The 12270-nt window shown below is 34.6% G+C and overlaps 1 long non-coding RNA gene across 2 annotated transcripts; it reads left to right on the top strand.

Annotated features, from left to right (window-relative positions):
* The first annotated feature begins 1151 nt into the window (after positions 1-1151).
* Positions 1152-11126, top strand: LOC133823451 (uncharacterized). 2 transcript variants are annotated; one of them, XR_009888339.1, is made up of 3 exons: positions 1152-1241; positions 1632-1702; positions 10770-11126. It is a non-coding gene; the product is annotated as an uncharacterized LOC133823451 (long non-coding RNA). The 2 variants fall into 2 exon arrangements; XR_009888340.1 differs by lacking the exon at positions 10770-11126 and adding an exon at positions 2368-2455.
* Positions 11127-12270: the final 1144 nt, after the last annotated feature.

Here is a 12270-nt window from a genome sequence, read left to right as displayed (position 1 = left end):
GACAAGTTCTCACCGTCAACAATGTATGTAACTAAATATATGCTATGCATTATCTTTCTAGTCTCATATGTTCTTATGGTATGGTTTTTGAGTTTTATAATCGCTTATTAGCATGAAATATGAAAGCATAGGCGTTATACTTTTATATATATATATATTATTACTAAAAAATTATTATTTTTTAGTATTTTTATTAAGTTATGCAATACGCACAAGAGATTAGTAGTCCTGCAACTAGAATTAGATAGACGAATCATAAGAGACTAACAAAATATGAATAAGTGGTCTTAATTTATAAGAACTGGCTATGTGACATTTATCGTGATTTTTCTCCAACTGTTCTTGCATTACTTCCTAATTGAGTTGTGAGTCTTGTTGCTTGACTTCTTAGTTCTTTTGGAGGCCTAGAATTTTTCTTAAATCTGAATTTGTGTTTGTTTCTTTTTAATGAGCACTTGTATTTTTCTTCAAAGAAAATTGCTCTGTTTTCCATTTCAGGTATGTTCAAATGCAGATGCTCAAATGGTGGCCGCCACATATATGTACCATCATGGCCATGAGGACAAATAAACACAAACGCGAAGGATACGTGTATGATATGTCATTGAATGGTACCAAATCAACACAAATAATATTGAATGTTTATATCTTTCTTTTCTTTTCTTTTGGTACCAAATCAATGAGCGCTTATCTAATGTGAAGTCTTTTCTTTTGCTTGATTTCATTAAATATTATATGAGCATTTCTTTTATTATATTATTCATATAGTTGATATGAAGAGCATTTCTTATTGGAACTTGTGTTGCTATTGGTTTATTATTTTACTTGAATATAGCTTTAGTTTTGTTTTACCATTTAGTAATTTAGGGTCATCATGCCTACTCTATTAATTTTTCAGGTATATATATTTGAGTTGTGAGAGAAATGCGTTGGTTAGACAAACAAGGTATTTTTTTGAACTTTCAAGTCTATGATTGGTACCTTAAGATACGTGTGTATGAAAACAATGCTAAGCAAACAATATAATTTTTGAACTTTAAAGCTATTCCTTGTATGAAATGGTTGAATAGCTCATTCCAAATGGCAATGCACAAAAGAAAGTTTAGACTGGATACAAGAGAATAAATGAAAGTCTTTTATGTATCAGATTTACACCAATACTTTAACTCAAAAGGTAAAAGTTGGAAGAGGAAACGTTGAGCAATATTTGATTAGCTTCGATGTCCCTATGCAATTATTAGGTAAGTCACTGAGTCATGTTTTTTATTTGTGCATACGTACATATACTAAAATGTTGTTCCTTAAGAGTTGGTGTACTAAATGCAAAATGGAGTTGTTTTTTTCATATATGATATGAATCTCTTTTAGTACCCAATTTGAAATAGACTTGTATTGATTCATGGCTGGTGGCTTGAATGTGGTGTTACACAACTTCTTGTGGGAAAAGACGATGGGCTTCTTAAGACAGAAAACAAATCCATATCCAGGGCCAATGTCGCAGAAGTCTGTATTCAAGTATTATTTTTGTTGTGTCAGACATACAGTTGATAATTATATGTAACTCTTTCATTTAATGATTTGATTTAATTTGTTTATTCATAATATCATAATGTTCTTATTTTATACATTAGCGGGACCTCTGCTTGCTGGGTATGCCGCCTCCGCTAGCCGGGTCGAAGAAGTTGAGCACCACCTTCGCTGGGTATGCCTCTCCCACTTGAATCTATATACATTTATATATATTTATAGATATGTATTTATATATATATATATTACTCAATTTTTGTTTTCAAAAATTGATGTGCTGATGTTGAAAATTGTGGTATTTACTATAATCTTGATGAATATGAAAAATCAATATTTATTGTTTGCTGAAAGTATGATGACTCTTAACCACAAACTGTTCATTCTTTGGGTAGTGGACTCTTCAATTTATTTAGTTCTGTGTAATATATTAGAAAATGAATTTGGCAGCTAGCTTATTGAGTTTTAGTATCATTTATTTCCATTTCATAATATTCAATATATATATCATTTATATTTTTTTATTGAAAATGGACAATTCATAATTTTTTCTATAATTTGTTTTGTAATTTATTTTCTGGGCATGCATTAAACAATTTTAGTATTCTACAACTATAGCCATCTTTCTTTTTCTATATATCTTCCATTGCCAATGTTAAATATATAGTTTCACATGACATATAATCAAATAAATTATATATATATTATAGATTAAGTCATTAGTGTTTCATATATATATATCACCCATAATAAATGGCATTAAGATTCATTTTAAAATATTTGATTGTTGTTTTGTTCCAGTGGCTAACCAAAACAATTTTTGAACTTGGTTTTATTTCTTAGTGCAAGGACACCAACTGCAATTCATTACAAAACCATGGTTGTTTTACTTTTATCATTAAATTTCTGATTATTTCAAGGGGAATGACACATACGTGACTCAAAAAAGTTATTGGCAAGTTATTTCTTTACTCAGTCATCCTTTTTGTTTCATCTTGTTGGTTGTAACGCCTCATGTCACTATGACTGCTTTCTAGAATGATGACTGACCCTGGAAACTAACACGAGTCTTTCCAACGTGCTTTGTCCTCACTCGCACGCTTCTTGGGGAAACTTCCCAGGAGGTCACCCATCATGAGACTACTCTAAGTCAAGCACGCTTAACTTTGGAGTTATCAAGTGATGGGCTACCAAATAGAAGATGCATCTTGTTGGCATAGGTAGTACCCATCAATCCATTTAAGCCACTTCAACTGTGTAGTCTCATACCTACATAGTCTCAGAATTATCACACTTGACCTTTCCCAAGTGATGTGGGATTACACAGCTTTTACCCGGTCTTTCTCCCTGCAGATCACGAGATTCTGACTGTCACAATCACCCACCCTTAGGGGTCTGATGTCCTCTTCGGCCACACTTCCGGCAAGATCAAGGTTCTGATACCATTTGTAACACCCCACATCACTATGGCTACTTTCTGTAATGACGACTGGCCCTACACACCAACATGAGTCTGTCCAACGTGATTTATCCTCACTCGCATGCTTCCTGGGAAAACTTCCTAGGAGGTCATCCATCATGAGACTACTCCAAGTTAGGCACATTTAACTTTGGAGTTCTCTAGTGATGGACTACCAGATAGAAGATGCATCTTGTTGGCATAGGTAGTACCCATTAATCCTTTTAAGCCATCTTCAATTGTGTAGTCTCATACCTATACAGTCTCAGAATCATCACACTTGACCTTTCCCAGGTGATGTGGGATTGCACATCTTTTACCCGGTATTTCCCCCTGCGAATCAGGGATTCTGATTATCACGTTAGCAGTATGATTGTAAAAGGAATTTGAAAAGTGAGTTGTGTGCTCATAATTTAGCTTCATAGACTAAACATTGTAATTATGTAACTCTACTAAATGGTTACCTGACTCTCATGTATTTTGATACCATTTTATTGAAGTTGCTTTACGTTTCAATAAAGAAAAGTATAAATATTATTTTTTGTTAATTGTTTTATTGATTTTTGCTCTCTACGTTTCAATAAAGAAAAGTATAAATATTATTTTTTGTTAATTGTTATATTGATTTTCTACTATTAAGACATGCACTTACATGGTTCAGGCAATAATGCATTTTGATTTGGTCTTAAGTATATTGTAATTATACATGAAAATTTGGATGAATATAGTAGTTTAAAATAGGAAAACAAATTCCCATTTTCTATGTATGGTATATCAATTCACAACATTATGATGTCTCGTGTACCATATGGCACGACAGTTGCTTAAAAACTATTGAGTCATGTTACCACAGTTGTCCATAAACTGTTGTATCATGTACTACAGGAGACGACATTTGCAAAGAAACTGTTGTCCCTTGTGATACATGAGATGACGATTTTATTTGAATTGTTGTGTCCTAGTAGTACATGACACACACTACATGGTATAAAAGTATCAGAACTGTTGTATGAACGTTCTTACCACAGTTTAAAATTGTTGTAGCACGTCAATTTTTTAGTAGTGATGGAGAGTACACTAACAAAAGTTTACCTACTATAAGCTCATCAATAAGGACAGCATATGTACGGACAAACTTTACGAGGTTTTATAAGGAAAATGGACAAATGGTATCTTGAAAGAAATGGTAAGAATGACAAGAAAGGGCAAAACACTCATTACAAATAAGACAATGAACAACCACAAGCGATTGAAGCGGACTAGACAATGACAATAATGGATAGACACTGGAGGAGAGATAACTATGTAAAGCACAATGCATCAGCTTACTACATGACACGATTGATATGACTACACAAAGAATGCTCAAGAATTGGAGGCATCGCTTGTTCAGATGACATGACAGAGGCTACAAACATATGGAAGGATTGCACGAGATCATGATGGTTTTACTTCTGACAATAGATATGAAGGAGACCAAACAAGAACAGAGGAGCATACGACATGTATGTAGGAGCAATGGATGAAGAGTTTTAGGAAGACGAGTTATGAATTAATATTGTAGTAATTACAACTGTGATAGGGTGAAATGAACTACGATTACGAGAAATGACAAATGTGTTAGTAAATCATGATATAGGATGGAACATATTTTAGAAACAGTTTATACTTGCATAGTATAGACTTTTAAGATAAACTAATTGGACAAATATGTCGGTAATTTATGGATATGATGGACGATATTTTCAAGGAATTAAGATATTCTAGACTCGTTGCAAAGAATTAAAACTCAGTGTGGGGGAAAACATGATTGAGAGTAACACATAGGGATGTTATGACTCATGGAAGTTTTAGAGTAAGATCAGTATGGAGGAGATTCGTTAGCAATAAAGATGGCTGGATTTATGGAAATATGTTGATTTTTTTTTTGTAAAGACGATCACGATGAATTTGATCTCAGAATTGGAAACATAGGAAAATTATTTAAGCTTTACGGACTACAGATTTGGATATGATCTGTAAAAGATTAAGACTATCTTAAGGAATTGCATAAAATTTTTTAGATCCATTAGTTTTATCCATATTTACAGACGAGAGGATAAGTGAATCATAGACTCGCGTTCTAATGAACATGATGCATATTCAATTATTGGATCGTACAGTGTTGCAACATATGTATGAACAAGTTTTATGCTACTGTGGTAGCTAACAAGTAATGAATGCCAAACAACACCTTAAGCGGTGGGATAAAGACAGATGATACCCACTCATTCGATTGGACACATCGGAAGCAAGGAATTCATAAGGGCCAGAAGTGAATGACTACTTCTGAGGGCTAGCAGAAAAGCCAAATACAAGGACTAAGTATTTGGACGAATACAGTTGAATTGACAGATGAGAACATGCAGCAAGTACTTCTATAAGTGCCTCTAAAGAAAGTTGTTATAAGGGAAAGTTGAAAGGAAATAGGATTTGGGCATTATGAGCCTTGGTGTTTCTTAAAGGAATTATTGAACATCTAACATTAGAATAAATTTACGATGGAATCTATGGAAATGTGTATCAAAAGTATATTGAGTGCTTGCATGATCTAATTGTGAAGAGAAGTTGAATGTAGAGGATATATATTGCAAGTCAATAAAGATACTAGACAAAGAGGCAAGTATGAAGTATATGCGTAAATGTCATGGATACTAAGGAGTTGTAAAGAAAACTTCATGGATTATGAAATCGGAAATATGACAATAGTTTAGAAAGTATGAAGTAGAATCAGTATGGATGGGATGCTACTAGAATATACATAGAAGTGGCAAGAATATCAATTGGTGGCAAATAAGTTGAAAATTAAGTAAAGAATAAGTATTATAGTGAAAAAACCAGATTGAGGGTGGTTTAAACCCGACAATGTATCTGGGTATATGTTGTTTATAATTGGACATGGTTACAATACTTAGCAAAGATATATCATGATAATCATAAGTAGTGGAAATCAATTATAATGGAAAGATTCTATGGAATTTTGAGGTGACAAAGAAATGTTGAACTATTAATGACTGTCGAGGTGGAGAGAAATTTGTGATGATACGGTAACATGAATATCGAGGCAGAAATTCCTTTTTAAGGAGAGGATAGTTGTAATATCCGTCTTTTCGTTTCATGGGTATTTTGGTAGTTTTTTTCTTTGAGGGAAATTTGGTAATTTAATACTCTTTATGGGTATTTTTGTAATTTTTTGAAATTACATATTATATGATTATATGAATATGTTTATGTGATATTAATATTAGTGTAAGAAATTTTACATTGGAAAATACCAAAAGTGCTCAGGATATGTGTTAAAGTGAAGAATGATGGTTTCCTTCGAGTGTTAGGGGCATTATTGTCAAGATTGTTGAAAGATGGGTCATAATGGAATAAATATTACTTATGCGGAATAAGTTAATTATGGATTATGAAAACAAAAAGTTTAGTGGAGAATTTCTAAAAATGATTTAGTGAAATTGTTAGAATAACTTGTTTCAAGGGTAGGATGGTAATTTGGCGATCGTGAGTCATTATAAAGAGAAAGTGAAAGACTAGGGTTAGGGTTACACTCACAATTTGAATTTGTGGCTGCTCTACATATTATCAATGTAGCGTAAGTGGTGGCGGTGGCGGTGGTGGTGGTTTAGTTTTCGTGATTATTGGTTCAAGTCGGGATTTAGTTGGAAACTCATAGAAATAGTTATGGATTTTATAAATTTAACCTACAGTTTAGAAATATTAATTTTAACATAAGGTTTGATTAATATAGCTGGTCCTGGAAATGATATTTATTATAACATAAGGTTTAGATAGAATAATTAAGAACGTGACACTTGTCACATGCATGTTTATTAAGGATTTTAGATGAATAAATTAATAAAGGATAGATCTAGAATGTCTAGAACATTTCAGCAGCTGTTAGGATCACGCTTTATTCAGTCAAAGTTGTTTTAACAAACTTCAAGTGTGGTGAAAGTGTGCAAAAATTTGTTTAAAATATCAGCGTATGCCGATATATCGCAGCTATAGGGGCCGATATATTGCTTATGGGCGATATGGACAACACGTCGATGTCGCACGAACGAAACCACGGAGGCTCGAGATATATAGGCAGGCGATATATCGCCTATAGGGGGAGATACATCGGCTCCCTTTGGCATATTTGAAATTCTGTGGAATCCGAGTTAGAAATAGCTATCAACAACTTTGACTTGCTCTTGAACTTTTTTGACCGAGTTCTGGGCATCTATTGAACAGAAAATTCAAATTTATTCTATTATTATTCATTTTAAAAGGGGCTAGTTTTACTCCTTGAACTCTATAAATTGGACTTTTCACTCAGCCTTTTTCATCATCATTCAAGCATTCTTCAAAGCCTCCAAGCTGCTAAGTTCATTCTAGAGAGAAACACTAGGGTTTTGGGATTAAAAGCTTTCCAAAGTAAGTTTTTCTAAACACTTGGGAAGTAAGATAAAGTGATATTTTGGTATTGAGGTGTAGATCGAAGTTCTAATCTATCTAAGGTAGTATTTATCTTCAGGTTTAGTTCATTATTAGTTCCTCTTATTCTTTACATTTTCTACAAAATCCTCACTTGTTGTAATGACTTTTGGTTTGGTGTTTGAGTTTCTTGAAACTTAAGGTTTTCGGTAAGTTTCCATCTTGATTGTTTAGATCTTCTTTCCATCTCCATTTCTTTAGAAAACTTATGGATTTTACTTTTGGTTTTAGGAGTTTTCAATCTCGCTCTAGTCTCCAATATCCCGACTTTTGGTAAGGAAAATATGTTAGATTTTATGTGTTATGATTATGTTTATGTGCTATATGTATATGTAAGTATGTATGTATATGTTTTATGTTGTAGTCACTTGGGAAATGTAGTTGCTTAGTGTAACGCCCCAACTCCTGGGACCGTTACGGTGTGCCTTGTAAACAGTGCTAAACCCGCTAATCGAGTCATTTGGCCAAAATCGTGAACTAAGAGTGATTAGCGGTTTAGGGATTAAACATTTTGGTTAAGGTGTAACGTTTCACTAGAACGTTTAATATATACATTGGGATCCCGAAAATATAAATTTCAGAGTTTATTACATAAAATATTTACAACAGGCCGTTCTAAGCAGCAAAACAGGGTTCAACCCTAGTTCCACTTTAAACCTCGGTCGTGGCGGTCGAGCAGCTGCATATGTACACATCATCACCTAAGCTCTCCAACTCAAGGATGGTCTAGCTTCCTCTTGCCTTTACCTGCACCACATAGCACCCGTGAGCCGAAGCCCAGCAAGAAAACATAACACTTTTCATAAACATTATCAAATGATTATCATTATAACCACACTGAGCTTAAAGCTTTCAAACAAATGAGTAACACATGACTTTAGCGGGAGAGTGGCTGTTAGGTAAGCCACCAGCCTCTAAGCTCTGTTTTGTAGCGGGAGAGTGGCTGCTAGGTAAGCCACTAGCCTCCAGGCTCTATTTGTTCATCGACCCTCAAGGTCGGTCAGGCATTAATGCTCCTTGAGTCATTCAATGCTAGCAGTCGATTAGATCTAATCCCCGTTGGCTTGCGTGAACCACGCTAAGACCGTTCTGACTAATAAGTCAGCGCTATGTGATCAGTGTCCAGTATCACTGCCGAACTTGACTAATAAGTCACAGCCTCACAGCTGATACTAACACCTGTACCAAATCTGACTAATTAGTCAGTGCCATGCACAAGTAAGCAATGCTATCAATGTGTATCATATGCCAATTATCCAAGAACAGGGCATTCAGCAAGCTTACTAAACAGTTGCTAGCATAATCATGATCATGCACAAACTCAGAGACTCAAGCTCTGGCCAATCCCATATTCATCATTCATGGCATGCCCTAATCACATGTTTCTCGTGCATCACATGCATCACACTTAATCATCCAGCATGCCTCAATAATAATCATATGCAATGGGCAAGATCGCCAAGCATTCATTATGCTATCAATGTTTACATTTGAACATCCAACATGCATCAATCATAGCCATGCATGTCACACACGGGGTGCAGTTTTCTTACCTTGGGTTCGAGCGAGAATTAATAAAAGAAACGACCTTTGAGAACGATAAGCTTTTAGTCCTTTAGCGGTCACCTAGTCATAACCAAACATATAGGGTACCATTAATAAAATGAATAATAAAATGTTCCCAAACCAAAACCTAACCTCCGGGACCTCAAATACTACTCAACCGGGTAGTAGGTTCAACCCCGAGGCCTAAGGCTTGAATCCCCAAGCTAAAAACCCCATTCTGGCAAAAATGACCTTAAGGGCCGCGGCCCTACTTGGCCATGCCGCGGCCCGCCCCTTAGACAGAGGCGCCTAAACCCAGTTTACTCCAAGGGCCGCGGCTCTCCCTAGCCATGCCGCGGCGCAACCCCCCAGTTCAGCCAAAACCCCTGTTTTTCTTCCCTTACGATTTCTCTTGGAACCAATCCATCAAACCCAATTTAAACACCACTCAAACCTCCATTATAATCCATAAACTTGTTCTATACCACACCCTTAGCAAAACCCAAGACAAACCCCAATTAAAACTTCCATCAATTCAAACCTTCTACAAGTGATTCACAAGCCAAGAGCTAAAACTCAAAAACAGAGTATGCACCAGAAATCAATGGTAGAAACTTACCTCAAGCACGATTTGAATCCTTCCCAATGGCTGTACTCAAGCTAAACCTCCCCAAGCTTGACCCCCTAGCTTGCTTCCTCAAGATAGGCTCTCAAAACTCAAAGAAAAGGGTGAAGGAAGACTTGTACGGGAAGGAAGAGAGGAAGATAAAGATAGGCTCTGTTTTGGTTCTGTTTTCCACAACCTTCCTATGTTATATATATCCAAAACCCAAAATGACCAAAATACCCTTAAGCCAACAAAAGCCTCTAAACCACTTCAAGGGTAAAATTTGGTACTTTTCGCCTATTCCGTTAATCATAATTAACGCTCCCCGATTCCCACTAATCTCCATATTCTCAAATACCAATAAATCACATCCCATTACCCCTTTAATTCCCGGTAATGCTCTAATCATTAATATCACCCCGAGACTCACCCCGAGCCCCGAACTTAAGCCCGTTATGACTAGACTGAACACTTACATCTCATGATCGTCTCATGTCGAAAAGCTCGAACCAATCCACATACAATGTGGTAAAATTATAATTAATCTCAACCATGCACCCAAAATATACAATTACGCCCACAGTGGCCAAATTACCAATATGCCCTTGCATTTAAAATATGAGCCCATATGCATGCATTCACCATCATATAATAATATAATTCACATAAACATGCATATAATCATTAAATATCATAATAAATCAATTATGTCCCTCCCGGCCTCCTAATCAAGGTCCTAAACCTTATTAGGAAATTTGGGGCATTACACTTAGATAGCGAATAAGCAAATCCCAAGATTTTTATCATTATCGTAGACTATAGTTATGATTTATCCTACCTCGAATAGTAGCAAGAGGACCTACATGGTTTATCATATACTATATTGTGTTTAAACTTACCTCGAATAGTAGCAAGAGGACCTAGATAGTTTCTATCACATACTACGGTAATGAGTTAATGACAATTAATATTGTAGTCCTATATTTTATGATTTATATTTTTATTTCATACGTTTTATGATTTATGTTTTAATCTTATGTTTTATGATATGTTTTAGTAGATTTTCCTTGTTGGGCATTAGACTCATTCCTTTTTTTATAAATGGTGTAGGAAAATGAGCATGGAAGACGGGACGGATTCATGGCAACTTTGGCATGTGTATTGGATAAGAACTGAATGAATGGACTGATGGGAAAGATTGAGGATGACGTTTTGTTTCAAGTCTTTTCAATTATGTATTTATGTTTTTCCGCATTTAGTATTTGAACAATTAATTAAAGGTTTTTGTTTTCTTTATGATTTTATGTAATTATAATGGGATCCCGTATTTTGGATTTTCTAATAAAGTTCTATTATTTTATGTATGTATTCGAAAATAATAGCTTTGTCTTAGTAGTTTTAATGGTTCGAGGACTTTAAGCTAGTCGGGTCATTACAGTTGGTATCAGAGTCCACAGTTCATATGCATGAAGTTCTCTTTGATACATATGCAAAAACTCTGGATCTAACTGCCAATGTAAGTATTTGTGTTATAAATATTATGTTTATGTTAATAGCTAATGTTTTAGTCATTATGTTTTTAGTCAAAATGAATGGAGCTTTGACCTATCATGATATCTGAGCCATTAAGGCATTGAAAAGAGTTAGAGAGCCAAGGGATACAATAGGAGTGCTAGAAAGAATCACTCAGAGATTGATCATATTTCACAAGGAGATATTTCACCTTCAAATCGCCAGGCAAATCATGATGAGAGCTATGGACCAATATGTCCCAGTAATTAGGCTTTTTAAGAATTTTCCTACTATAGTTTCAAAATTAGAAGAATTATGAGAGATTATGGATGATGAAGATGATTTACCGATAGCTATGAGATATTATTTTCTCATACTTAGGTTTACCTATAGGTTTGAGTTTCAATTCACTAATGAACAAAAGCATAATATCTTAATGAATATTCTCCAAGGTAGTTTCGAGACTCATAGTAATGATGATTATGAGGAAATAAATGATGATATGTTAGCTGAAGGGACAGATGTAGAAGATCTTGATTTTTAGAAATTTTACCCTAGATTATTATTAGTATAGTTTCTTTATTAGTATAGTATGGTTATAATAAGTGAAAACATTTTTCCAAATGAATAAAGTTGTTATTTTTGAATGACATGTATGAGTTTGATTTTTTTCTACAATCATAATAAATTTAAAATAAATTCAATAAATAATGACTGAGTTCAGTGAGGGTGGATACAAACCAATGGACTGGGTTCTGTACTGAGAGTTTTGGAGGCCATAGTAGTGGGAACGATTTTACTGTTCCCAGTCATTCCTCAATATGGTTAACTTTGGAACAACGACGAGTTTCGAGCCTCAGAATTAAGTCATAGAGGGTGATTAGAAACAAACTTAGAAAATAATAAAAGTGGCTTAATATTCTAAGTATAGAAACACACCCTATTTTATAAAATATGGCTTACATAATTTTTCATAAGAAATCATAATTGATAGGTCCAAGTTATATTTGTTTAGACTAAGTTTTTCCTTAGAAACTGTTAGGGTAAGCTCTAACGTGTTTTCTCAACTATTAGAACTTTACTGAAGATGGCACTACGA

This window comes from Humulus lupulus, chromosome 1 (genome assembly GCF_963169125.1).
Source record: "Humulus lupulus chromosome 1, drHumLupu1.1, whole genome shotgun sequence".
Lineage (NCBI taxonomy): Eukaryota > Viridiplantae > Streptophyta > Magnoliopsida > Rosales > Cannabaceae > Humulus > Humulus lupulus.
Note: the sequence above shows the minus strand (reverse complement) of the source record. Positions and strands in the feature narration are given on the sequence as shown.